The 25,192-nt window shown below is 38.1% G+C and overlaps 2 pseudogenes; one reads left to right on the top strand and one right to left on the bottom strand.

Annotated features, from left to right (window-relative positions):
- Positions 1–19,781: 19,781 nt before the first annotated feature.
- LOC121405509 lies at positions 19,782–20,987 on the top strand (annotated as a pseudogene).
- Positions 20,988–22,328: 1,341 nt separating this feature from the next.
- LOC121405518 lies at positions 22,329–23,251 on the bottom strand (annotated as a pseudogene).
- Between the last annotated feature and the right edge of the window lie 1,941 nt (positions 23,252–25,192).

The raw sequence follows: 25,192 nt of genomic DNA, 5'->3' as shown, positions 1-25,192 counted from the left end.
AGCAATTAAACACTGGGCACAAATGACCCAGAGCTAGCTTAAGGAATTGCTTAACGATGATGACGATGGGACTAAGTCAATGATTTTGCATTGCCATTGAGCTAAGGATAAGTGTGCCAGCTGTTAGGCCAGCCAAAGGATTCACTTTAATGAATAGTTCATATGCATTTGGTTTGGCTTCCACGCACTGGCTGCTGCCCCAATTACCATACCTGAGGCCTAATGAGCAAAATTGAAATAACACACAGATGCACAGAGCACACCCAAACAAATGGATATAAATTAGTTGCATTTAAATTTCCGATGCCTCATGCCCCATGCCCCATGCTCTCTAAGATGTTTGTCCTAGTGTTGTTGGTGCTTGTGGGAAATTCCTTGGTCTTGTTGCTCCTGGCATCCGTAGAATCCATGGAATGCAGTACCCGTGCATTTAAGCCATTAACAATTAATTGTAGATTTAAATATAACTTTGGCTTCGTTTTGTGGTCCTGGCATTTGACACTCGATATGATTATTATTTTACGAGAAACTTGCAAATGCATTTTGTGGTTTCAAGATAAACATTTTCATTTCGAAATTCCCTCGAAAGCAAATATTATTTTAAGCAATTTCCTTCGCACATCTTAATGCAATTTCTGCATGCTGTTCGCTTTGGAATTTCGTGAAATGCCTTTCGAGTGCTTGTGTCATGCCGGAGCAGACGTGCCCCATCCAATAGGCATAGCTGCGTTGACATTTCACCCCTTGGGGAGGCAAGGAACGAAACAGCCGCCAAATAGAACAGGATGAGGCTGTTCCCATAGAGGCGGGCCTCAATGTCGCATTCAAGTGGGAGCAGGGCTTTCTTTCTTTTTTGGATGCATCGCTTGTGCTTTTTGTATTTTCCTTATTTTTTCTTATTTATATATTTTTGCCAGTCATATCACATGCCTGCATAAAGCGAGGGGGCCTGGAGTGCGTCCCTGACAAAACAATTGTCATGTCTTCATAGCCAAGTATGTATGTAGATACGTGATGGTGTATGGTTGGATTTTCAAAGCTAAAGAATTGATAGAAATAGGCCAAGCGGAAAGGAAAAAATGTTGGTATTCCTTTGATTTGATTACGAAAGCATTTTTGTCGTGCCTATAGTCTTTGCTAAATTGTTTTCCGAGATTTCCTTTGGCTTTAAAAAAGTGTTTATATATAAACGTTTTGATATTTGTATCTTGGAGAGGCATAGAATCTTTATTCTGTTGCTTGTCAGTCTAGGGAGCACAGGTATGTTTTTTTTTAATTTAGGGAACTTTTTTTGCGACTCTTTTGACAGTGTACTACAACTAACAACAATCGTTCAACCCACTTAATAAAAAATATTCAGTGTGAACATAACTTGCTTAAAACTGATCAGAAATGGAGGGTTTAAGTAAAACTTTTCGATTGAGTCTATACGTTTTATCTGGTAAAAAGGGCTATGACCTTATGACCACAATAAAGGGGGAAAAGGATTAATTCCTTGACTTAAAAAAACGAACATCCCCGAAAGCTATTGAGGTTTCCCACTACATAGAACATCGCTTTTCTTAGATTATGCATTCCACCAACATTTCGTTTGCATTTAATCCGACATTATTCCCTAGTGGTCTTAACTGGGTAATACGCCCGGGTAAACTGAGAGACCAGGCCAAGCAGCTAGTAGACAATTACCTCTGTATTAAGCGATTGCTATTAACATGGCCATTGCGCACATATTTCTGCCATAAGTGAGCGGGCTATAAAAAAACAAGGGAAGGGAAAAGTACATAGTTCAACTAGGGTCCTGAGGTTGCTTTATGCTTTTGTTATGTCAGGTAAATATTTCAAGAATGCGGCCATAAAGATTACGCGAATAAAAACTGAGAGAAACTGAGAATAAGCACTTGTTTAGTATTTGAAGGGAAAATGGAAACACGAAAGGCTTAAATCAACTGAAAGTGACAAGTGGTCAAGTCGGGGACAAAGGATAATAGAAAAAAGATGAAAAAACTGAAATGAACAAAGTACAGCGAGCGATTATAAAACCAACATGATGGAGTCAAGCAAGTTGATTAAAGCCAAGTTATTTGGAAGAGAGTCCTCTAAAGTTTATCCATTCTTCTTTTCTTGCTGTGGCACGCTATCTGTAGAAGTATGAGAATATTTAAACATACTCTTATCTCTTTCTGCTCTTGGTTCGTCTACGAGTATATATATCCTAACAATACTCAACCAAAGAGTCTGTGTGGGGTAGTTTTGTTTTGTTTTCCTTTTGTCCACGTCACAAATGACAGTAGCAAGGATTCCCTGTTTGTTTCCAGCAGGTGGCGCTTTATTACACTTCCGTTTCCATTGGCTGCTTATAAAAATGATTTAGGTACTATTTGATATATAACGCCACTCGTTGATATCTGGGGGCTATCCAGGGTCCCAAATTGCTAGGATTAATTTTGAAAACTATAAAGTTGCTGAGACACGAAACTTTTCAACCGACGGATCCTGGCATAGAACCGAGGGCTGTTTTGAATTTAAATGCAATAATGTCACCAATTAATTTCACTGCCGCAAATTCGAGGACATACCAGAAGTTACACATGTAAATTTAATAGATTCTATCATCAGGGTTATTAGAGCCTTTGTAAAAGTAGAAGTATACTTAATAGGTTGCTTACATCGGCGAAATGTAGTCACTCTCATGTACGTAAAGGAACCAAAAATAAAGTTGAAGTAGATTTTCAGACATTTTTGGAATCAGTTTTCCAGGAAGTCTGAGAATGAAAGTTTCGCCATGTTCTTTGAAACCTAAAACACACTTTGTTTACGCCGGAGTCCCGATGCGAATGGCCAAATATAGTACTAATAATGTAGTTCCGATAAAAAAACGAGAAGGAACGTGTGAGTCGCATCTGGGGACGCGACTCTACTTATACCCGTACTCAGTCAGTATATTCATTTTTACGCTTATAATTATTTAGAATTTTAATATTAAAAAAAAAATTTACATTTTACATATTCTTGCTACATCTGTTATCTACATCTACATATACAATGTATATTCTACATCTAACATGTATATTCTACATGTACCATTTAGATTTTACATCTCCTCCGCTAGGGGTTGAGCGAGAAAGAGAATGAGTAGCGTGTCTCTGGCAGGGGGTGGCGGAGGAAGCTACTGAAAATGAATTTCTTCATTCTGGCTATATTTATGATCCGATCTGATTCAGATTCAGCAATCTGGTAGATATGGTCATTCTCTACGATACTGCGTTTTTAGTTTAATCGTATCTTTAAAATTGTGCCTGCCACAGATTTTCGTACTTTGTGGGGGTGGAAGGAGCGGGTCGAAATTTTAAGTACACTTGTAGCAGTGTGATATCACATGAGTCTGGAAACCAAATTTGGTTTCTCTAGCTCTTATAGTCTCTGGGTTCCAGGCGCTCATCGAGACGGACGGACGGACGGACGGACAGACACACATGGCTGTATCGACTCGGCTATTGATGCTGATCAAGAATATATATACTTTATGGGGTCGGAAACGTTTCCTTCTCTGCGTTACACACATCCACTTTTACCACAAATCTAATATACCCCTTAACTCTTTTTTGAGTACGGGTATAAAAAATATCGTGTAAGAGCAGCTTCCAAAGGAACAACATAGATCTTCCTTCTGAAAAAACACATTCTGCTGGTCAATATTTTGGCTTAACTCAAAATGCATTTACCATAAACCTACATCCAACGTCTTCGAGTATGTGTGTACGTGGATGACTTGGGGTATAAGCACTCCCACAAAGAAGAGAAACTTGGAAATAAACTTTTATTCGTATTTTTTCTCGGGGACTTCGTTTGCATTTACGCTGCTGACGTTGGCTTCAAGTTTAGCTAAACTTTTCTGAGCTGCTGGACAGTATTTTTTGTTTGGTTATATGCTGAGGAAACTGATTTAGAAGATGTTCGGTTGACTTAGCTAAACAACTACACTAACTGCAAAAGAATGAAACCTGAAAAAAAGGAGAAACCCTTTTGGCTTCTTGTGTGGAAGACAACCAGAAAAAAAGTTGGTCATCGATGCGACATCAAAAACAAATATAACCACAATAACAAAACAAACTTTCAACTAAAACTTGGCTTAATCCTAAAGCCGTAAACGAAAGGAGTCGGGGACACACCACACGCTTAAATAGATTAGAATTTTTAATATTTTTAATATTTTCTACTGTTTTTTATTTTATTTCTGTACTCTTCAGACTAGGAAATTGATTTCTGGAGTACTCTTCCCACCAATATATTCTCTAAATTAAATAAATAAATTATGATGCGTGTGAGAATCCCTCAGCAGGCTTACCCTTGATTAAGTATTCCCAATCATAGGGGTGTAATATTGCTCAAAATTTAATTGTAATATGTGCGAGAAAAACATGTTCAAAATTAAATTCTAATCATTTCTAAATGCGTATTAAATAATTTCCACAAACATTTACTTCCCCCAAAATTTTTGTAAGAACAACTTGTTTAAGAGATTGCTTAGAGTAAAAATAATTTTTGTAAAAGAGCCTTTCTTCCCAAAAAACTTCCCGCACTAAGGTAAGTAGAGTTTACTCGGTTAGCCAGAAGGTCCCACTCATTTTGTGTTTTCCTCGTAAATCTCATTTTCCTCCATCATTAAGCATGACATCGGGCCGATGTCACCGATGAAGTTTTCCCGCCCAAAGCTCAAGCCTAGGCAGTGGATGAGGTTGCTAAATTACCAGGCACAAAAACACACCCCAAAAAAATTCTCTCCTTAAAGGTGTTCATTCGGTTGCTGTCAAGATGCGTTTTGCTGCCACACCCAAAGACAACTTCATTCTATCGTTCAGATGTGGGTTTTGTACCCTAAAATAAGGGTATTTTGCGTTTGAGAAGATATCTGAATGCATAAAATAATAACAAATGAGCATTTATAAATAAATAGCATTTAAAAAGGTTTGCTTGATCAGCATCAAGTTCGAGATAATATGCATGTCATATATGTACCTATATATGTCAGTATATACATATGTTTCCTAGTGTTATTATCCACGATCGAAAGCTGGCAAATATCCTTCTTTTTTCGAAAGCGCGAATACAAAATCGGTATATTGTGGTATATAACTGATATAAAAACTATTCATTGAATCTTAAGAAATATAGCTCTGACAGGGTATCCATTGATTCGGCTACAAATTCGAACCATTTGTATGCTTCTTGTTTTTCTTTGCCAGTAGAAAGAGTCTTTAAAAGTTGCCTTACTCTGACTGGGTTTATAATGAGTTCGTGGGTCTATGTGTGCAGGGGCCTTTCATTTCTGCACTTTCTTATTTCTTTTTGATGTCTTTGCCCACTTTCATGCAACATGCTCCTCCTACTTGCCACAACCTTTTCCTTCTCCACATCTGTCTTTAGTTCGGGGATTTTTTCAGGTTTTTTGTCTTGTGCACATTCCGTGAAAAATAAATCAACTTTATGCGCGTTGCTGACAGTTCCATTAAGGATATAAAAAGAACCAAACAAAATGAGCGAAAACTCTTTTTATCTTGAATGTTGAGGATGGGCATTTTAACGGAAGTTTATGTTGCAGTTTTTCTTTGTTTTTTGGAGTAAAATTTTTTTATACAAATTACAAAGCTACAAATTAAAATTTTGTTTTTTCGCCAGAAATATAGTTAATGTTGTTTTTTATAGAGCTTGAAAGACATTCGTCAGTCCTGCTTCAGGCACAAACAACTGCAAAATATTTCTAGGGTCACTAAGGCTGGAAATAGGTTCTCCCTTTCCCTCATTGCCGATTCCACCATAAGCTGTTAAAATTTGTTTGATCCCCAGCTTAGTTCCTATCTTGTTCAGTTTTCAATCTAAAACCAATAAGAATTTTATTCAATTGAAATTTTTATATGAATTTTAGCTGTCTTTAATGTATTATTACACTCTTAATTGTATTCTTTGTATATACTTTGGTCTGTTGATTTTGCATAAAGTTTTATAATTTTAAAATTTTTTTAGTCTTGTTTGGTCGTTTAGTTATGCAAATTTAATGCAATCAAATATGCACATTTTTGGGCTAACTTCTGTAGACAAATTTGACAACAAGGCTTTTTAGCTTTTAGAATAATATATTTATATTGCTCAAACCAAATTGGAAGAGGAGAATTTCTACTAATTTACAATAAATAAAAGCAATATTTTCTATTTAATCTCTAGCTTTGCCCGTGCTTTGATATTTGTCATGATTGTCCCACACAATAAATAATAAATGCTAAGGAGCATAGCAGGCTGGAATTGAATTGTTATAAGCACAAGGGTTCCTTGATTTTACTGCTATAGGGAGAAGTGGGGGTGGGAGTTAAGAAGGGGATAATTTTGCGCCAACTTTTATCCAAGTTCATGAACAATTTGTGGTCATAAAGCGTGTCTGCGGTTCTGTTGCGTTTATTAATTTGAATTAAGTGGCGACAAATTCATGGGGGAATGAAGAAGATGTAGAAGGACGAATGAAAATGGATGGGTGTGAGAATTTGGACTGTAATAAATGGTAGGAGCTTCCTGGATATAAAACTTGATTCCTTGGTATTGTTTAGGATTTTTATTTTTTTTCCCTCCTAAAATTGGATCATATGTTCTCTGTGGTCCATTGTAAGATTGCATATTTCTTTGGCTTATATATTAATTTCAGCTCTAGTACCACTTGTGCCACTGGCAAGCAAATACATTTAATTTTTCCCTCAGGCTTTTCCACAATTTAACTGGCAAGCGTACACACATAGAGCAGAAAGCAAAAAATTTGTCTTTGTCGAGAGGTACCGAGTGTGGAAATACACTTTACTGAGGGAAAACCTGAATATATAAAATACAGTAATTGAAATTGAAAAATGTACACAAATTTATGTATACAAATACAAATGTATCTTCTTCTTTGGGACTCCAAGGAATTGTCTAGTAAGTAACGTAAAAATAAGCTTCTAATATATATTTTAGGAGTAAAACATATTTTAAAGTTTCAATTTAGCTGATTCAAAATCAAAAAACAAGTTTTGAATTGATTGAAACTAGCAGGAGCCTATCAAGTACTGTGTACAAAATTTGTCTTAACATCTAATCACAGATGTATTAAAAATCCTATTACTAAAATATAAACATTCTTGTATGATTTAAAGACTCACAAAAAGCCCTTTCATCCATTACAAAACTTCTGGTAAAATTACCCCCTTGCCAGGGTATCAAAACACTTGACGGCACCAAGTGCCGGCACCAAATGCTATAAAATAACCAGAGTAGAAACGCAAAAAAAGGAAAATTTAAAAATCCAAGTACACACACACACAAAAGGCAGAGGAGGAGAAAAAGAAAAGTTTCGACTTTTGCGAATATTACTTACCCGTCTCGCCAAGTTTTGTAGTTTGCTGCATATGCCGGCCAAAGTGCTCGTACGCCCCGCTTGATGACGACTTGGCCGCTTTCATTGCCTGCATGTGCTTCGTGAATGCGCCGACAATGGCCGCCATTCGATCGAAGGCCGCCATATTGATGTGGCCATTTTGAGAGCTGCACACACAAAAAGAAGAGGAGTTGGAAAGAACGAACGAATGAGTGAGTGGCAGAGAGTGAGAAAAGTATGTTTGCTCGATGATTTGCAACGCAAAATGATGCAGGACTCAAATGTTCAAGGGGGATTGAGTTTAAAAGTGAAAAGAGATTTCTGACGAAAGGGTTTCGGGTTACGGTTTCGGGGTGCAATTAATGCAGCGACGGCCCCTATTAATTAGCGCACTTAAAAGTCGATTTACGCTTCATTTCAGTGTGAAACTCAATGCGACATTGAAAACCATGAAGAAGAGTAGTTTCGGTGTCTGTGTAGTTTCGAGGTATTTATTGGCAGAAAGGTAATATTGTATTAGCGTGGATATTAGAGTAAAACACAATTTATGCTACGTTACAATGACAGAAGTGGATCATGTGGTTTTCTAACTAAATATTTCTGGAAAGCTTTCTTCTGGATTTTTGATATAAAAAATTTACGTATTAAATGTATATTAAGATTGATTAAATATATATCAAAAAACGGAACGCGGAAGGGCGAGCGAGTCGCTTCTGGGGAGGGACTATAATTATATCCGATCTCAGTCAGTATATACATTTTTTAGCTTATGATTTTTTAGATTTTACCCAAATTTAAAAAATTTACATTTTCAAATTTTTTGCCCTACCTACTTGTTATCAACATCTACAATGTTTATTATGCATCTGAACATGTAGATTCTATATGGTACCCCTTCCCCCATTTACTCTACCCCTCCACTAGAGGGCGATATATACCCTCGCTGTACATACCTTGAGTGCAGAGGTGTGTGCAAAGCGAGAAAGAGTGAATGGTGTGATGTCCTCTAACCCCTTAAGTAAGCGGGGGAGGCAACTGAAAATTAATTTCTTCAATCTGGCTATAATTATGATCCAATCTGATTCAGATTTCGTTACATGCCATCCACCTTTGGCCAACAAACCCTGCCTACGAATATCCCCCTTAACCGTCTAAGTTGTTTTGAGTACGGGTAATAAAAAACCAAAATATTAAATATTTTTGTACCTGTAATCAAAAATGAGCTAAGGGGTATCATTATGAACTTTATGTATGCTAAAAGGGGGGGGGGGAAGGAAACCTGTTGTCTGATCAGATCCGGGGGTCTTGTTGAAGGATCCAAAATGGACAAGGATCGCTAGGCTACTCAACCAATATTTGGATTTCCATAATCCATTTGATATCTACACGACTATGTACTGCAAGTGTACTTCAAAATTTCACCCGCCCCCTTCCGCCCACACAAAGGACGTAAATCTGTGGCGGGCACAATTTTAAAGATACGATAAAATTAAAAACGCAATATAGTAGAGAACGACTATATCTAACATATTTTTTTTTTTCATTTTAAATATTCTCAAAAAATCATAAGCCCAAAAATTTATAAACTGACTGAGTACGGATTTAAGTAGAGTCGCGTCCCCAAAAGCGACTCACGTTCCTTCTCGCTTGTAATGTATATTTAACCAAAAAAGTGTATTTTCTTTTCGTGGTAGCAACCGCCAATATAATATATAATTTTATTTACTAACAAAGAACAGAATAAAGAAAATAAAAATTATTATATATGGATCAAACTTTGGCCCAGCCTAATGTATATGTTGTTGAGGAAAACATCCTTTCGATAAATAAAATGCTCAAAAAACTAAAATTAAAAATTAACAAAATAGATTTTAAGAACATCAATTGCTTTCGCGTTGCTCTTAGGGTGCAGAAGCACTTTGAAACACCATCGAATGAAATTAATGAAAAATGATTTAACAATGGAATTAGGAGTCCCCTAGTAATCACTCACCTCGATTTGCTGAAACTCCATTTCCAAGTCATAGCGTATGCCCAAGCTCCCTGGACCGACACCAAGGAAAGATTGCTGTCAAATTGCCGGCATCCAGAGAGAAAACACCACTATTTGTCGCCTCCAGAGATGGAATCGGCTCGTTCTCCAGGCAGCACTCGTCGCTGTCGGAGCTGCTGCTACTGCTGGGGTGGCGGCAGCGACGACGCCGACGGTGGCGACATTTGTCGCGATCACGCTGGCCGTGCGATTTTTTCAGCACGGCTGCCAGTACTGGCATAAAAGTACATCGCATGTGTCACGTTCGGGCAGCCGCTCCTGACGCGGTCATGTGTGTGGGTTAGTTGCTTCTGGGTTGGTGTGTCCCCCTCGGTCTGGCTCCTCTTCTTGTTTAAGGCATGAGCACGGATCGGGCTGGTGAAAAGTTACCCTTCTCCATGGCTGGACACGCAGGTGACAGTGGGGTGTGTGTCATGCAATCAAACGTCAATTTCGAGAAGGATTAGTGTGCCCTGCCGGGCACTGAACAATCGACTCTCGAATTCCGTTGAAATCCTTTGGGGTAGGCTTAGTTGAAGCTTCATTCCCTTTATCGTTCCCCGATTTACCAATTTTCACACCGGGAAGACTAGTTCTTGGCTTTTCCCCACTTCCTGAAACAGAAAAAAGAGCCAAATCAAAAATGGAGTCAGGGAAATACTCTCTGCCCACTTGGCGTCAACACATAAACTTTACGGTCAATCGCAGCACATTACTCATACGCCGTGTGGCCCTTGCACAAGTGCTCAAATCACTGGCCTCGTCCTATAGCTGTCTCAGTGTGTGTGGTGGTTATGGTTAGGGTTATTACCCCTTTGGGCCCACTTGCCACTCATCAGTCCATAGACATGAGTGCATCGTCAATAAGGGCGTAACCGAAACGTCCCGATGGGAAGGAAGAGGACAGCTGCCTATTACTGGGGTCGATGGCAATCATTAAATCACTGCAGATGCCTTAAGGCTAAGCTAGAACTGATTTATACCAAAAAAATCATCAATGATGTATAGATTGGTTAGGTCAAGGTTATAAATGAATAAACATTTTTGGCCTGGATTTTTCCTTGAATAGAGTAAAAAATGTTAATGGACCCATTATACTTTGCTCTTGAACTCTGAACTTCATCCATATAAAATATACAAATTTGTAATCTTTGGGGCTATTTTTATATCCATATTTGTATGCATATTGATTTATGGTGGTGTTCCGGTTAAAGGTCGAAAGAATTCAATATTTGTGATATTTATATTAGTGGGATGAACGAATATTCACTACATCAATAAAGAGTCGAAAGAGAACTATTTCTCCCCTTAAGTCATTAAAGTTCATTGCCCTTTTGTCGTGCTCTGTCGTTTCATTCACGGCAATAAATGCACAGTTTAATCATTCTCAGAAAACAACCTTGAAGCCCTCTACGAAGCAGAAACGAATTAAAAAACGGCAATAATACGGGTATCAACTGGCTTGCCGGTGAAACTGTTTCATATATTATGAGGGGATTTTCACGTGTGCGAAAATTTCGAAGCATTCCATTAAGGAAATAAGAAATCCGAAGCAGTTGGTCTTAATGGAGATTAACCACGCACAAAAGATAACGACAGCTCGGCAGAGTGCAGCATCAAATGTATGAAATATCCATTAAATAATAAATATATGCAGACACATGAATTGCAAAAGGTAGCGACTGAAGTGCCGACGTGTATTAAGCCGATTTTCCTATTGAGAGTGCACTCACGCACCTGTCCGGCAACTGTTGCTTTGCCTCGAAGGTTTCCAATCCGGTGGGTAGCAATTGATGCCAGTGCCGGAAGAAGAAATCGATCCAAAATCAAAGCAATATCTGCAGTTTACTAGACCCAGCCCTATTTTTATCTGCTTTAGATTCATTTTCTTTGACAGCTTAGAAAGGCATCAAATGTTGCGTCACTCACAAATATCCAATTAAGGAAACCAGATTCATGTGTTGGTCAGAGTCTCTTTACCTTTTGCATACTATTTTTTTGGCTCTGTCTCCGATTTGTTCATTACATAAGCCATGCATAATAAATCGTTTCTGTGTACAATCTGCATTTTAATGGTGGCTATTCCCAGTCAGATCAGAAATGGGATTACAGGCTTAGTGGTTAAACAAATATGAGGTATATATATGTATATGAAATGAATTTAGTCAATTTGTAAATAGTCAAAGTGAAACATGAGACAGCTTTGAGTGGGGATCTCCGAATGTTTGTCCAATAGTCATTCAAAATATTTTTTTAGAGAAAACTACCAGCTAAACCAATGCATGTTGGACAAGCCACATTTACAGTCGAAAATGGATAAATGTTGCAAGAAACCCTCAAACTGCATAATCCTGTCAACAGTTGTGAAATTGCAATTGAAGAGGAAATCTGAAAGGGAGCATGTGGAAAAAGATATGTTCAAATAATAATTGGCATAAAATTATGCCTCATGCTGCTTACATTTACTTTACATTTGAATGCAATTAAAGAGGATATTATGATTTTGGTTATATGTACGTTTGCAACAAACAAAATATTTTCAATTATGTCTGTCAATTTCTCTTTTTCTGGGAAACAGTTAAAATCGAAAAGATGGGACCAAAGATGGACCAGAACCTATTATATATCTGAGATAGGAATATCTATAAAAAAACATGTTCCAAATTATCTTCAACCCTCACGAACACAGTTAAATATAGGTACCAAGAAGGTTGTAGTATGGTAAGCACAAGAACTGACTCTGTTTAGTTTCGGAATTTAGTAAATCTTTTCCTGGTTATTTGAAATATAAACACTTTTGGAAAATTAAATTTTTTTTAATTATTGCTAATGGAAAATATTGATAAAATACTATTTCATTTGAAACAACTCAAATCAGTATCAGACTGCTATTCTAAATCATTGAATTGTTTCTAGAATAACCTTGTAACCAATAAATAAACTTTTTTTTAAACTTTCCAGATTTATTTATTTCAGTCTATGTTATAGGGTATAGGGTATACAATCTGCGTCATATTATATGGGTTTAGTTATCCTCTTCTTCTTTTACATAAGCATTCATACATATTTATATGTAAAATGTACATATATGTAAATTACAAAAATGTAATATTTTTTTGAACTATTTATATGCCACGGCTGTATCTACATTTGGTATTGCCTGCATTTGAGCATGATACTGCCCTATATCATGCTCAAGTGAGCGTAACAAAGGCGGAACACACACAAAACTTATGATATATACTCGAACTCGACAAAAACTTGAACACAGTTAACTACAAGTTATGCCTGAACGCCCACATCTTTCTGAACAACCTTACATTGTGGGCCTAAAGACAAAAAAACGAAATATATCTTTCTTTCTTATTCTTTTTTTTTGGGACAGGGGCTTATTATAATTCCAACCATGTCGACAGACTGCAGGCCAAAATCTATGGAAGGCTGGCCAATGAAATGTTTTCAATTTATATATTGACAACGCAAAGTTCTTCTTTTATTTTGTGGATGATATTAAGTGCCTCAGGAGAAGGGTGGGATATAGTGGATATGGAGGCAGGGACAGGGTCCTGCAGTGCCTTGGGAAAAGCAAAATATATCGAAGAATGTAAAGCAGGGAAATATCAATGTGACTAACAAATTTTATTACGTTTAAATGCCCATTACCGATGCCGTTCTCTACAATCTTATGGTAGAAAAAAAGAGGCACACATACCCAAATCAAAATTTAACAATTATATTGGATACGGTAAGGATTTTAGAAAAATGTCGGGGATGTGGCTGGTCTTGAATCCCAAAGTATGCATTTGGTAAACGAATATTAAACTAAGTATAATTTCCCGGAAAGAAGAACATTCAACAAGCCGCAAAAAATGACCGCAAAAAAAGCTGATTGCTGCATTTGTTGTTCGTTTCATGGTTATCCCTCCTTGACCGGGTATGCCTTCCCCCCATTGTGAATTTGTATTATTACTAATATAAGAGGAGGATAATTCTACGGAATGCAGCCAGCTGTTTTTGCTTAGTCCACCACAAATGGATTAAATTAGTCTCTGTTCATGTGCCATGGCATGCGATTGAGTGAATAGAATTTTAACCACAGCACACTGTTAATAATCATCTTCAATAATTTGAAATATTTTCAGCTTGATTGTGAATACTTGCAACTCTCGAATGCTTTGCATATTTTAGGACCAATCTGAACTTGGCTACACTCCAAACAAATCCCAGTCGACAGTTGGTGGCTTGGGGCCAAGGAGCAGCTGCTGCAAGTGTCCTCAAATCTATTAGCATAAAACTGATAAAAATAAACTGATGTCGTTGTCGTTGTCGCTGTTGTCAACAAGCAGCAAGAGGGGCAACAAACGAAGCTGTGGCAGTGGCAAAAGTGGCAACAGTTTAGCTTGCAAGCAAACAAACAAAATCAGCAAGCAGCAATGTGGCTAAAAATTTCCGCCGTTCTTGGCTTAGCGTTACTCCAACAAAATGGGAACCGCAGATGGGTTTCAAATTGGAGTGGAAGAATTTCTTTAAAATTCTTAGCTTAAGAGCTTCATTTTGAATGGATGTAAATAGTTTGCGAACGATTAAATAATTTCTGATTGGTGTTAGATTGGTAAACCAAAGCTTTAATATACAATTTTTACATTTCTGTTAGATATACCTGTTAGATGTATGTACATAAATAAAAGGAAAAACATGTTTTCTGTGGTTAAAGTTAATTGGTTAATGAAATATTTTAGGTGAAGTTATGAAATTCAATGTTATTCCATTTATAACTTCGATTCCTCCGCTTCACTGCGAATTGATTTGATTGTTTTTCCCGTTTTCCATTAGTATTTAATTTTATCCGCTTGCAGTTTGCGTATATTCACTTTGCTTGCTTTCTGTGTTCCAGAGTTGTTTTCCTCGGATTTAAAATAAATTATAATTTTGTTTTTTGTTCTGCTCTGAAGTTATTTATTTGCGTGGTTTCGTCACTATCCAAGGGTACTCACATTTGCAACATTTCATATTTATCACTTTATTGAATTTTTCAGACAGTCGTTAAATTTATTCAGCAATTTCATTTTCGGATATTTATGTATACCACATATGTACGTTATTTATTATACAATTCAGCAAAATTAAATAACTATTTATTTTGGAAATTTACAAAAATGGTAAATCAGAACTATGCATGAATATGAGTGAAAGATGGGAAAAGAGTTGGGGGAAATGCTATGGAAATGATTTGTCATGCATTGGAGCTTAATGGGAGTAAAAATTGATTAGGATTACCTTTAATGCTTTTAAATCTTTCTTATCTTAAAGCCATACACTTCAGAAAACTTCAGGAAACAAAAAATACATACTAAATAAATTCTCATTTAAAGTTCATAGATATCTGTTGTTAGTCTTTCTTCTCACGAAACCATTATTCCATCATTTAAACCCGTTGCACAGACAAAGTGCTTAAATTAAATACAACTTTTGTGTAATTCTCCTCACTTTCAGTTTCACTTTTTTCCTGTTGCGTTGGACAATCAGTATTTACATTAGATTTAATAAGCTTTTTTACGCTTTTGTCTGCGGACTGAACTGAGACAACGTGCGCTAATAAAAGTCCCTTTCAAATTACATTGACATTTTCTTCGAGCTTGTTAACTTGGCACCATTTGTAAGGTTTTAATGAAGGAAAAGTTAAAAAGCACTTTTCACTTGATTTTTCGCTGGCTCCCAAGCACAACAGCACGATACCATCCCCATCCCTATGCCCCATTTTCCAGCATGGCTAGAAACAGATTAAAAAAAAAATTAACACAAAATAGCAAGACAGCAAGTTGTGGGGAAGTGACTCGACAAAGGAATACTTGGTATTCAAATGCTATTGGGAATGTGCTTCAGATCTATGTTTCTATAAAACTCCAGATAAATACTCTAAGTTTGTATATGTGGAAAGACGGAATACATGCCCTTATCGCAAGGAAAAATGTCTTTCTTCCTATGTTTCTAATAATGTTAAATAAAAGTAATATGGGATCGAAACCGCTTCTGTCTGCCTGTTACATTTACTTTGACAACTACAGTGTAGTTTTTCACTTCATGTAGGTTAAAAAACTGGAAAAATTAAGTAAAAAAGCGACAAGAAAACTGTCATAAAAGTGGCGTAAGATAAAAACCGATATTAAACTACTTTGACTTTCGATGCTGGACCGTAAAATAACGCATTTGGGTCAGCTCTAAACTGTGAGGAGAGAGTTTCCCGCTTCCACCAGGATCCTATGCACACCTTGATGTGAGTTCTCCCGAAATTAATACAATGCCAGCGACAACAAAATCTATTTGATGACTTTTTAATTTTTTTATCAGATACTTTATTACAATCACACCGCATCGACCAGGCCCACAACCAGGCGACCGCAACAAAACCAAAACCCAAGCCATGCTTAATTTCTTATCCATCATTTTATATGGCAGCCGTAAAAAAACGAAAGTCGGCTTGAAGTCTGAAAGCATTTTAGCATCATCATCAATCTCTTTGGCCAGAATGTTAGTAACTGCATTGCAAGGACAATTGACAAAGTGATGATGGGCTTCTGCCACTATGGCGGATAAGTTTATGCAAATGCATCTGGGATCGGTTCAGCTGGCTTTGGAATAAGGAAGCCTTGAGGGGGAAAAACGGCACACATTATTTTAGTATGTATAAATGTTTAAAATAAAACATTAAGTTAGACTGAAAAGAGACTGATGCTGATTATATTTGGGCTTCATCTATATTACATTTTGCTTCTTTTTAGGAATAGAAAACCCAAAAGAAAATGATTAAGCTACGTAGTACGTACATAAAATAAATTGAATATCAATTGGTAACTTAAATTTCTTGTATTAGTATGTCTTGAGCATTTCTTATTTTTATCAAAAGTATATTTTGTAGATTTGTAGAGATAATTCTAGAATCCTTAGAATCCTTAGAATCTCGCATTAGAAACATGCCTTTTTGAATGCAATAATGCACTTATTGTTCAGCCGCAAAATGCATTATCATAAGACCATTGTTAAGCACTCATTGTCCTTGAACAATGGTCTGAGTAGCCAAACAATGGCGTTATAACTAAATAAACCGAAGTGTTTGCGGATCTTCAGGCGCAACAGAGATTCCACCTAGTATTAGTACTTAACTGAATTTCATCAATTAATTATTTTATCTGGCACATTTTTACATGTACTCAGATGAAACAGGCGGAACACACTCGTGGAAATTCAACCTCTCAATTAAACTTAATTCATTTCATTAATTGAAAATGCATTACTGTTTAACAGCCATAAGTAAATGAGATCCAATGTCCGAGCTTCATTTTGCAAGCGGAAATGGGAACTATAAGCCAACGGCAACCACAACACCGAAAACAGCAAATAAATGCTCGGGGATATATCCGAGAAAGACTATCGCGACTGTGGCAAACCAGTTTCGGACACATATTGGGAATCGGAGGCAATGAGGCACCCAACATTATCGACATTGCCGGTTAACGGTAACTGTAATGTAAAAATGTTGGCAGAAACTCGTAAATTATACAAAATTTTCGAGAAGAACAGCGCGTGAGTTGGTTTCCCAGATAGGGTGCATTGGCTTTGCTTATCGATTGTCAATTTTTTTTTTTTTACCGTGTGAATATAAACTGAATAAAAGAAGCGTAGGTAAGCGAAGCTGTGGGCACTCTTTCAGATCAAAAATCATTGCAATAAATGGTTTCTCGACCAATTATTTTCATTGTGAAGCTATGACAATTGCCTAAAATGTTTGGTTTTTTAAAAAAAAATCAAAACGGAGTTTTCTATTCAGGAAGGAATACTTGAATACTGATGAAATTCAGTTAAGTACTAATACTAGGTGGAATCTCTGTTGCGATGTCAAGGACATCGGCTTTATTATCTCGCGTGTGAGTTATAATAAATAATGAAAATAGTTTATAAGTTCACAAGTTCATTCTTCTTTTTGTTGCAAAACTATCTCAATAACCTCTGCAAGTGTATAAAGACAGAAAATTCCTCTTCATTTGGGCGAATGTGTGTGAGTTCTCAAATTACAAGTTAATCGAACGTTGCATACTTATTGGCGCATACAGTCATGCGGAACCAAATGCGATACTACTTATTTATGCGAGGAACATTTTCAGCAGTTTAAATTCATATTTATTGATTTTTGTATGGCTGCTGACAGCTGTATTCGACAATTACAAAAATTTCTCAATGGAAATATGCTCTGGCAGTGCTTTGGGTGTGGTATTCCTTGCATACACCTATTGTTATGTGGAGAATTAGGACTTCAAACTCACTTTCCATTAAGATAATGGATGAAACTGGCCTAGACTTGAATTCAGATTTTTATATAATTTTGCACTGACATTTCTTCACACTTCAAATTTGATTATCACATTTGGATGGTTTTAAATAATTATTTAGTTTTCCTTTTCCATTACGATTTTGGAGGTAGCAGGTTTAATAATTCCAATTTTTAAAACATTTCTCGCTGACATTTCGTTAACCATAAAATTTAATTCTCAATTTTTGTTATTGTTAAATTATTATTCCTTTGTGTATTTTTGGTACATTTTTTAAGTTTTGTTGATGGATTATTTAATTTCCACTTTCCATTAGAAATTGAGGGAACTGGTTTAGACTTGAATAATTCTGATTTTTATAGCATTTCTCAATGACAATTCGCCACACATAAAATTTAACTCTCACTTTTTGATGGTTTTAAATTATAATTCCTTTTGTGTATTTTTTGTAGATATTTTTGTGGGATGATTTAATTTTTTATAGGACGTATGCTTTAAAATTTTAAGATATCAATTACCGACTCAAATATTTCACTTCACAAGACTGCTCTGATTTATCCGCTAACTAAACCGCACACTTACAGAATCCACGACGAACTGAAGTGCGGACTCTCATCGGAAGGCATGTTAAAAGCTGTTTACAGCCTTCAAACCCTTAGCAGAAAAAAGAGCTCAAACCATGTTATAACATAGGGAATTTTCAGTATGATTCCTGATAGAGCATGTTGCCATCCAACTTGCTCGATGTTTCAACAGGACATGTCTTTTACTGGTTCGCTTGTGTGGAACTAGCACAGCTTCCACATTCAAATATTTTAGAAATGTAAGCGAGCAGCTAGATGAAGAGGGAAATTACTCAAATTTGTAAATGTGAATGCTGACATTGATCCCAACGTTTGTGGTCATATCAGTATTGCATTTTAACAACAAAAGAACCCATAAAGGGGAGGTATATTTATTTCCATGTACCAAAAAACTTCCGTTAACGTTTAAAAATATATAACTATTATGTTCGCCACTCTGGTTTGTAAAATTTCTTTAAGGTTTTTGATATGTAGCCGTTGAAAACCCCATAGCACATTTTGTAAAATATTACCTCACTACGCCTTTAATTTGCTAGAGTGCGAGCTGTTAGTGGTTTGCTTTTTTCTACTCGCACCCACATTCCTGGTTAGGTGGACGCAACAAATTGCCTGCCATGTTTACAGCACTCAGCCATCGCATTGCTTTAATTACCCAGCCTGGGTGCTGGATGACACCTTAAAGTATGCTATACAAATGAGACATCATTTCGATTTTGGGCATGTGGGGGAGCGCCGGAATAACACTACTCGACAAAATCGAACTTTTTTTTTCCTCAAGGATCCAAACCGACTTTTTCTGATAGATATGGGGCTTTAAAATTTTTTAAAGAATTATGGTTTTTTTCTATGGCAGAACTTTTTTTTGAAGAATTTTTGAAGTCTGGTATTTTTTTTTTTAGCTTTTTTCAGAGGTAGCGATTGTTTTTTTCACATAACTCTAGTATCTTACGTCTGGTTGTAAAGAACTTTGCTATTTTGAAAAGATAATTGAAACAGCTAGAAGTTGATGCCAAACACTTTGTGATTTCAGCTTACCGTCTGGGAAATATAAAGCATTGAAATGCAAAAATGATGATATTTGTGGGGTATTTTTTACGAAATTTTGACTTTAAAAACTCAGGAAAAGTCGAAAAAAAATTATATCTTGTGTCCTCTATTTTTTTGTGTATAGGTGCATTAATTTGGCGTCGTTTAAGGTATCGCTTATTAAAATCTATGGAGAGACTTTGGAGCTAAAATTCGTTAACCAAACCTAAAATATGGAAAAAATGAACAAAAAATACCTTTTGGAAGGTTGCGGGCCCAACTGCCAATTGGGAATCGGGATCGCGATCAGGTACCAAATGTACAGCCCTTTTTCGTTTGCTTTGTACCTTTCTTTACTCTCCGATTGATTGTCTAACAAAGATAATGTTCACAAATATCGGCTCACGAAAAATTTTGTATTTAGCCAACTCCTCCTCCTCCTTCTGCTCTTAAATAGAAATCTAATGATAAATCTGCAACCCCACGTGTGACGACGATGTTTCGATCGTGGTCCTCGATTGCGGATCTGGCGTGTGCAAAGTCGGATTTTCCGGTGATCAAACGCCTCGAATGAATTTCCCCACGGTGGTCGGCACTCCTCGTCAGGGCCTGCAGGACTCGTACGTGGGGGACCTGGCCCACTCCAAGCGCGCTGTGCTGAAACTGAGTTATCCCATTCAGCCTCAGCACCGACTGGAAAGGATTGGAGAAGGTCTGGCATCATGCGCTCCACAATGAGCTGCGCATTTCTTCCACGGACTATCCCCTTCTGATGACGGTGGCGCCCAGGACCACCATGCGCCATCGCGAGAAGGCCACTCAAATCATGTTTGAAACATTGGAAGTGCCGGCCATGTATGTGGCCAGCCAGCAGGTGTTGGCCTCGGGTTGCTCCTCGGGTTGCTCCACAGGAATCGTTCTGGACGTTGGCGACGGGTACTCCCATGCCGTTCCCATTTACGAAGGCTATGCCCTGCCCCGTGCCATAGGGGTTCTAGACTGGGCCGGGCGCGATCTCACGGAGTACCTCATGAAGCTACTGACGGAGAGGGGCTACAGCTATTCCTTCATCTGCCTGTCCGAGCGTGGGTTTGTGCGTGACATGAAGGATAAGCTGTGCTTCGTGGCCAGGGACTTTCAGCAGGAGCTAGAGAAATTCAGCACCCAACTGGAGAAAAAGTACACTCTGCCAGAGGGACAAGTAATTTCCATTGCCGATCTGAGCATCCGGTGCCCGGAAGCACTGTTTGACTCCACCGTCCTGGGCAGAGCTCCCGTGGGCCTTCAGCAAAGTGTCTGCGACTCCATCAATAAGTGCGACGAGAACGTCCGGCGAGAAATGGTCTACAACATCATGGTGTCGGGGGGCACCACGAAGCTTCCTTGCTTTGCCGAGCGCCTGAAGCGGTAGATCGCCGGACTAGCTCGCTGCAATATGAGGGTCAGGATTATGGCACCACCCCATCGTCAGTTCGCTTCCTGGATGGGTGGATCTGTCCACAGCTCGATGCCCGCGTTTAAACAGATGTGGAAATTCAACGAGGTGTATGAGGAGGTTGGTCCGGTTCCAAATTCTGGTATACTTCTGAATAAACTGATATTAAATGCGTAGCATACGAGACACTGAATATGACATTGACTTTACAGATGCTTAAGCCCAAATCAAGTGAGAGTCTTACGTACTTGATCGAACTAATGCTTATGATGTGGTAGTGTTGAGTGTCTTATGCTCCATGATAATAACATATTTTTTGGAATCGAGATCTTTTGATTACACTAGTCAACACGATTTTTCCTCAAGGAACAAAACGAACTTTTTCTTAAAGATTTGGGGCTTAGAAATGGTTTGATGATATTTTTTTTTTTTTCTATGGCAGAACTTTTTTTTGAAGAATTTTTGAAAACTGGTATTTTTTTTTAAAGCTTTTTTCAGAGGTAGCGCTTGTTTTTTTCACATAGCTCTAGTATCTTACGTCTGGTTGTAAAGAACTTTGCTATTTTCTAATTAAAACAGCTAGAAGTTTAGCCCAAACACTTTGTGATTACAGCTTACCGTCTGGGAAATATAAAGCATTGAAATGCAAAAATGATGATTTATGTGGGGTATTTTTTAATTTTTTAAAAATAGGAAAAGTCGAAAAAAAATTATATCTTGTGTCCTCTATTTTTTTGTGTATAGGTGCATTAATTTGGCGTCGTTTAAGGTATCGCTTATTAAAATTGAAATTAAAAAAAATTTTAACCAAACCAAAATATGGAAAAAATGAACAAAAATACCTTTTTGAAGGCGGCGGGCCCAACTGCCAATTGGGAACAAAGCAAACGAACAAGGGTTGTACATTTGGTACTTGATCGCGTTCCTTTGTTCACAATTGGCAGTTGGGCCCGCCGCCTCAAGGATTTTCTTTTCAAGCTATCTTTTCAAAATAGCAAAGTTCTTTACAACCAGACGTAAGATACTAGAGCTATGTGAAAAAAACAAGCGCTACTCTGAAAAAAGCTTTAAAAAAAATACCAGTTTCAAAAATTCTTCACAAAAAAGTTCTGCCATAAAAAAAAAAAATATCATCAAACCATTTCTAACCCCAAATCTTTAAGAAAAAGTTGTTTTGTTCCTTGAGGAAAAATCGTGTTGACTAGTGTAATCAAAAGATCTCGATTCCAAAAAATATGTTATTATCATGGAGCATAAGACACCAACACTACCACATCATAAGATTAGTTCGATCAAGTACGTAAGACTCTCACTTGATTTGGGCTTAATCTGTAAAGTCAATGTCATATTCAGTCTGTATGCTCGCATTTAATACAGTTTATTCAGAAGTATACCAGAATTTGGAACGGCAACCTCCTCATACACCTCGTTGAATTTCCACCTGTTTAAACGCGGGATCGAGCTGTGGCAGATCCACCAGAAGCGAACGACGATGGGTGGTGCCAGACCCTCATATGCAGCGAGCTAGCCGGCGATCTACCGCTTCAGGCGCTCGGCAAAGCAAGGAAGCTTCGTGGTGCCCCCCGACACCATGATGTTGTAGACCATTTCTCGCCGGACGTTCTCGTCGCACTTATTGATGGAGTCGCAGACACTTTGCTGAAGGCCCACGGGAGCTCTGCCCAGGACGGTGGAGTCAAACAGTGCTTCCGGGCACCGGATGCTCAGATCGGCAATGGAAATTACTTGTCCCTCTGGCAGAGTGTACTTTTTCTCCAGTTGGGTGCTGAATTTCCTTAGCTCCTGCTGAAAGTCCCTGGCCACGAAGCACAGCTTATCCTTCATGTCACTCACAAACCCACGCTCGGACAGGCAGATGAAGGAATAGCTGTAGCCCCTCTCCGTCAGTAGCTTCATGAGGTACTCCGTGAGATCGCGCACGGCCCAGTCTAGAACCCCTATGGCACGGGGCAGGGCATAGCCTTTGAAATGGGAACGGCATGGGAGTCCCGTCGCCAACGTCCAGAACGATTCCTGTGGAGCAACCCGAGGAGCAACCCGAGGCCAACACCTGCTGGCTGGCCACATACATGGCCGGCACTTCCAATGTTTCAAACATGATTTGAGTGGCCTTCTCGCGATGGCGCATGGTGGTCCTGGGCGCCACCGTCATCAGAAGGGGATAGTCCGTGGGAGAAATGCGCAGCTCATTGTGGAGCGCATGATGCCAGACTTTCTCCAATCCTTCCCAGTCGGTGCTGAGGCTGAATGGGATAACTCAGTTTCAGCACAGCGCGCTTGGAGTGGCCAGGTCCCCCACGTACGAGTCCTGCAGGCCCTGACGAGGAGTGCCGACCACCGTGGGAAATTCATTCGAGGCGTTTGATCACCGGAAAATCCGACTTTGCACACGCCAGATCCGCAATCGAGGACCACGATCGAAACATCGTCGTCACACGTGGGGTTGCAGATTTATCATTAGATTTCTATTAAGAGCAGAAGGAGGAGGAGGAGTTGGCTAAATACAAAATTTTTCGTGAGCCGATATTTGTGAACATTATCTTTGTTAGACAATCAATCGGAGAGTAAAGAAAGGTACAAAGCAAACGAAAAAGGGCTGTACATTTGGTACCTGATCGCGATCCCGTTCGATTGGCAGTTGGGCCCGAACCTTCCAAAAGGTATTTTTTGTTCATTTTTCCATATTTTAGGTTTGGTTAACGAATTTTAGCTCCAAAGTCTCTCCATAGATTTTAATAAGCGATACCTTAAACGACGCCAAATTAATGCACCTATACACAAAAAATAGAGGACACAAGTATAATTTTTTTCCACTTTTCCTGAGTTTTTAAAGTCAAAATTTCGTAAAAAATACCCCACATAAATCATCATTTTTGCATTTCAATGCTTTATATTTCCCAGACGGTAAGCTGTAATCACAAAGTGTTTGGGCTAAACTTCTAGCTGTTTTAATTATCTTTTCAAAATAGCAAAGTTCTTTACAACCAGACGTAAATACTAGAGCTATGTGAAAAAAACAAGCTACCTTAAAATTAAAAAAAAATACCAGTTTTCAAAAATTCTTCAAAAAAAAGTTCTGCCATAGAAAAAAAAAATATCATCAAACCATTTCTAAGCCCCAAATCTTTAAGAAAAAGTTCGTTTTGTTCCTTGAGGAAAAATCGTGTTGACTAGTGTAATAGGGCGAGAATTGTAAATGACCCCTTAGTTTATCTCAGTCCTCGAAACATCCCATGGCAACTGATATCTTTGTTTACTCAGCTAGGTTGTCAAATGTCTGGCAATGCTCTCGCCTACCTTTGCTTGTCTGCTTTTTGTCTGTGAAAAATGTTTATGACTGCGGGCTGTATTAGATGTCTGGGAAAATGTCACCCGCGCTGGGGTTGGAGCTTGAAAAAATCCAAATTTAAATGCAAAAATTATGTCTGGGCGGGGAGAAAAAGTTCCCGCAACAAATTAACAAAATCAATTTGAAATTTTCATTGAGCTCGCTCTCTAACTTTGCCTTTGGGTCAGCCGTATTAAAAGCTAAAGCGAAGGGACGGTCCTGGCCTCAGAATTTTTGAGGTCATTGGGAGTTTTATGCTGGAAAAACTTTCCATGCCAAAGGAGAAAGTTTTAAGTAGTAGCTTAAATTTGATATTTCTACCCAATTGTATTATTTGCAGCGGTTGCTGCCTTTACCTTTTGCTGCTACTGTGGTTTAGCAAGTTTAAATGTTTGGAGAGAAATTTAATTGATTTATAAAATATGCTCGAGCTCTGACCGGCTCTCTGTTTCCGTGTGGATGAGGTGCAACGACTGGCTGACTTTTAATTTAATGAAATTCTGTGTGTTTCAAGAGTTAGTTAGCCATAAGCTTTCTGTCTCTACACCAATTAGCAGACTGCAGGATGAGTTATGGATGAGTGTGGCATATGATGGAAAATATCGGTACAGAATTGCTAACTCTATTGGAAGTGTGATCTCAGGACCTCTCTTACATGAAGCTTTGTGTATCGAGGAACAAAATAATGGATTTGTGCCCTTGCGACCACTTTGCATTACTCCGCAATTATTTTTTCGCCGCTTTTCCTTCCCCCATTGGGCGTAACGCAGGACGCCACTGAAACTGTAACGCAATTGTTCAATGTCTATATCCAGGGACCTTCATGAGGGTGTTGCGGGACTGATCGGACAGCAGGGAGAGATTGGTGCAACGGAACAAATACTCGAGCGCCACCATCTATAATTTTAAATTTAAATTTAAATTTTAAAAGTGCAAAAGTTTTTACCTACTTTCCTTACCTGAACTCTACGGTCGATTGGCAACATCTTGGACGAAATTAATGCTACATGTGAGTCCTCCCCCTGAAAACAAATAAATAAATGTTGTAA

Source organism: Drosophila obscura, unplaced genomic scaffold (genome assembly GCF_018151105.1).
Source record: "Drosophila obscura isolate BZ-5 IFL unplaced genomic scaffold, ASM1815110v1 contig_14, whole genome shotgun sequence".
In the NCBI taxonomy this organism is placed as follows: domain Eukaryota; kingdom Metazoa; phylum Arthropoda; class Insecta; order Diptera; family Drosophilidae; genus Drosophila; species Drosophila obscura.
The sequence above is the reverse complement of the archived record's forward strand: the minus strand, read 5'-3'. Positions and strand labels throughout refer to the sequence as shown.